The 4,640-nt window shown below is 38.8% G+C and overlaps 1 protein-coding gene across 1 annotated transcript in view; it reads left to right on the forward strand.

The window, feature by feature from the left end:
• The window catches only part of LOC106880586 (uncharacterized), a 37,223-nt gene that overhangs the window by 19,725 nt on the left and 12,858 nt on the right, over nucleotides 1-4,640 (forward strand). The window lies entirely within an intron of this gene.

The following is a 4,640-nucleotide window of genomic DNA, read 5'->3' on the forward strand; positions in this document are numbered from 1 at the left end:
ACACACACACACACACACACACACACACACACACACACACACACACACACACACACAGGCACATGCACATATAAATAGACTCTGTTGTGGTTTTGCAGTTTCGTGACCTAAAACATCTGTAGTCATTGTTCGAATCCTGGAGGTTTTGATTGAACGACTCTTTGTATTTTTAATTTACATCCTCTTTTATTTCGCAAACTACTACGCGTCGTTTATGTACGTATGTATGTATGCATCTATATATCTAGCTAGCTAGCTATATGTGTAGGCGTAGCTATATGGAAAGAATTTAGCTTCTCAGAAATATGATTCCGAGTTCAGTCTCACTGCCGGGCAACTCTTCCACAATTACTTTGGGCCGACAGGCTAAAAAAATGTAATTGACTAGTCCCCCTCCCCCAAATTTCAGGCCTTATGCCTATAGTAGAAATTATTATTATTATCATTACTATTATTATTATTATTATTATTATTTTATGTTTGACTTTTGCTTGCATTTGTACAAGTTGGATCCAAGTCTCACCCAGAGACCCCAAGAGACAACAAGTTAGAAGTTCATGTAGGTGTTATGCCTAGGGTACCATATATTTGTACATAGTATTGTTCTAGAGAATGTTTAAGAAACCATAAGAAAATTATCTGTTTGTTTTAAAATTTGAGATCACATAGACAGTATTTTACGTAGGATATGGGCAGTTCCCATGAGCACTATTTTTTGAACTTCAGCCATTTTGGGGTTTCCTGGTATCTGAGCTAGGTAGTAATCAGCCCGTTTTATTATTATTATTATTATTATTATTATTATTATTATTATTATTATTATTATTATTATTATTATTATTAAGGCGGTATGCTGGTAAACTCGTTAGCACGGGAGACAACGTGCTTTGTGGCCTTTTTATCGGTTGTTAATGTTGTAAGTACAAATTCCGAGTCGATTCTGCTTTACATCCTTTCGTGGTCGATCAATTAACAGTTAAGCCTTGAGATCGACGTAATCGAATAGCCACCTCCTCCCCGAAAATATGCCTAAAAGAAGAGAGTATTATAATGATTATTATTACTAACATTGGACCTTATGCTAGATACTATTATTAGTGCAATGTTTTTGTTACATCCCTTTTGGTCTGCATGTAACTTCAGGAACATTCTCCTAACAATTACCTACCTGGTTAATTAGCATGTTAGTTGAGGTTTTATTATTATCTCATTTGGATGGAAGTAAAATATTCTAAATTACGAGGATAGGGTGAAAAATTTATAGGCGGAATATGATAGTGCTATGAAATCTTGCATACATTAACTTCAACCTTTCTTATCAATAACTGCATTCTTTTTTTTCCGGTTAAACTGATATATGATTGTTCAAAGAAAACTCCACAAGTAACTAATATCGACAGTACTTGAAAATGGACAAAATTTGGAATTTTTGTGTTAACAAGTACCTGCAAAAAAGCAGGTTAGCCCACATCGATGTGACATGGATGTTATATTAGGGGATGACACTCCAGCTTTATTAATTGCAAAGGAGGACAACTGAATTTAGGCGGAGAAGGGAGAGTCTTGAAGATGACCCGAGATCTGGACGTCCTGCAACTGCCATCGCCGAGGAAAACATCGATCGTGTTCACCACATGGTGACAGATGAAAGGCAATCGATATAAATCAAATAACCAACGCCATTAGCGTGAGAGTGTTAAGGATATTCTGCAGACTGAACTTGGCACGATTAAGGTTTCTGCTTGGTGGGTGCCACGTCTTCTAGCACCTGATCAAAAGCGCACCAGGCTGATCACATCACGGGAAAATCTGACATTGTTTGGCGCTGATGGTTTCCTCGACCGCTTCTTAACCCATGGTGAGTATTGGGTTGATTACATTGAGCCAGAGTCAAAGAGACAATCCATGAAGAGGAAAAATCCCTCCTCACCTGCTCCAAAGCCAGGGTCATTTCATCTGCAGGGAAGATAATCATTCAATGTTTTAGGACGCCAAAGGCATTGTTTTTATTCAAAATGGCAACGCCTTCAATGTAGAGTACCATAGTAACTTACTGAGGTAGGTACGAAAAGCTATCAAGACCAAACACCTAGCGAAACTTACGAAAGGGGATTTGTTACATCAAAACAATGCTGGTCGTCGTTGTTGTCGTCGTCGTAGTCATGATACTGCTGCTAACTACTGTCTTTGGTATTGGCATATTCCATTTGATTGAAGAGAATTCAAGTTAACCGTTTGAATTATGTCTTTGCACTTTGCTTTGTAACATCGCTGAATCTGTTGCTACTATTGGTTGACTTAGAGGAAATTTCCTCCACTGGACACTAGACTTGGTGGGTGTTCCCTTCCCCTTGTATTTGTGGGTAGTGGGCAGTGGGCACTATGGTATCTTGTATGTCTCTATACTGAACCACCACTCACCACGTCTTCTATGTCCTTCCACAAGGCTGGCTTCGCCATGTTTGATTTTTAATGTAAACTTTGCGAAACAAACTGAATATAATTTTCGAGATTACAGCTCCCAAATGGACACTAACAACGCAAAACAACCAATCCATTCAAAAGTGGTGTTTTTGATAAACGTTTTGCAACAAAATAAGCAATGGAAAACTTTTGGAAACAAAATTAACGGCGAAACACTTGCGAGCGAACATGCATTCCGAGCGTTCCGTCAGAATGAATAATAATAATCCTTTCTACTAAAGGCAGCAATTTTGGGGAAGGGAATGAGTCTATTACATCGACCCCAGTTTTCAACTGGTACTTAATTTATCGACCTCCGAAAAGCAAAGTCAACCTCGGCAGAATTTGAACTCAGAGCGTAAAGACGGACGAAATGTTGTTAAGCATTTCGCCCAACGTTCTATCGACACTGCCACCTTGCTGCCAAATAATAATGATAATGATACTTTCACTAAAAGCACAAGGCCTGAAATTTGTGGGGGAGTGGGGGACTAGTCGATTCCATCCACCCCAGTACTTGACTGGTACTTGATTTCTCGATCACGAGAATATCGGCAGAATTTGAACTCACAACCTAGCGACGGACAAAATGCCGCTAATCTCGGCGTGCTATCGATTCTGCCAGCTTGCTGCGAAGTAATAATAATAATAATAATAATAATAATAATAATAATAATAATAATAATAATAATAATAATAATAATAATAATAATAATAATAATAATAATAATAATAATAATAATAATAATAATAATAATAATAATAATAATAATAATAATAATAATAATAATAATAATAATAATAATAATAATAATAATAATAATAATAATAATCCTTTCTACTATAGGCACAAGGCCTGAAATTTAGGAGAACGGATTAAGTCGATTCCATCGACCCCAGTGCGTAACTGGTACTTATTTAATCGACTCCGAAAGGATGAAAGGCAAAGCCGTCTTGGCGGAATTTGGACTCAGAAAGTAGCGACAGACGAAATACCTATTTCGTTATTGCCCACAAGGGGCTAAACATAGAGGGAACAAACAAGAACAGACGAACGGATTAAGTCGATTACATCGACGCCAGTGCGTAACTGGTACTTAATTTATCGACCCCGAAAGGATGAAAGGCAAAGTCGACCTCGGCGGAATTTGAACTCAGAACGTAAAGACAAACGAAATACCGCTAAGCATTTCGCCCGGCGCGCTAACGATTCTGCTACCTTGCTGCCATATAAGGATGATGATGATGATGATGATGATGATGATGATGATGATGATGATGATGATATTTTCTTTATTAACCGCTAAGAGTTCACAAAATAAACACCCTGGTGACGGGACAAGACAACACAATGTCGGCTTACATAGTATGAAGGGTGTAAAATAGTGATAGCGATTCCCAAATGAATTTTAACCGGAGAAAATTCCTGAAAAGAGGAAATCTCGCTAGGGCTGCTCGTGGAAACCACACAACACGGAGGCCCTGGCCATTAGAGCAAGTGCCTTCTCCTTACCATCTATAGGCGCATGCTTAGAGAAGGCCTGTTCACTCGGACCATACTTTCCACATTCATCCACTTTTCAACAAGATTTCTGGAATGCAACATTTCCCTCTCTCACTTTCCTTTTCAAAGACAAGGGCTTGGCTAAAAACGAAAGCTTCTGCATTCAGCCCTTTCAGTCTGATCCACCACACAACCTCTTTCGCTAAGGCTACCAGATAAAGAAACACTGCCTGCCGTTCCCTGCCAAAGGAAGGCTGCGAAATGATCTTCACAATGGATTCAACCAATAGCCGAATCCGCCCAAAATCTGACAGTAAGTGTCACGTTTCTGTCTGCTAGCGTGTTGCCTGCTTTATTCTTCGACTTCTTGTCCCAGCTGTCTTATATAGAACTGTCCGCAAATGAGTTTCTTACTGGAAAAGATCTACAGACATTCAGTGCTACATTTCTCCAGCCTGCTTTTTACGCTTTTAAATTCATTTACATTTATAAAAATCCCTCCCCTTACCACGTCGCGTCGGCGAATCCGCTAACAACAGATTTGTATGGTTCGTCCATTTCTTCCTACTTTTTTATTATTAATGATGTGGGCTGTGTGTGTGTGTGTGTTGTTGTTGTTGTTGTTGTTGTTGGTGGTGGTGGTGGTGGTTGTGTAGTTAAGAAGCTTGCTTTA

Source organism: Octopus bimaculoides, chromosome 26 (assembly GCF_001194135.2).
Source record: "Octopus bimaculoides isolate UCB-OBI-ISO-001 chromosome 26, ASM119413v2, whole genome shotgun sequence".
NCBI lineage: Eukaryota > Metazoa > Mollusca > Cephalopoda > Octopoda > Octopodidae > Octopus > Octopus bimaculoides.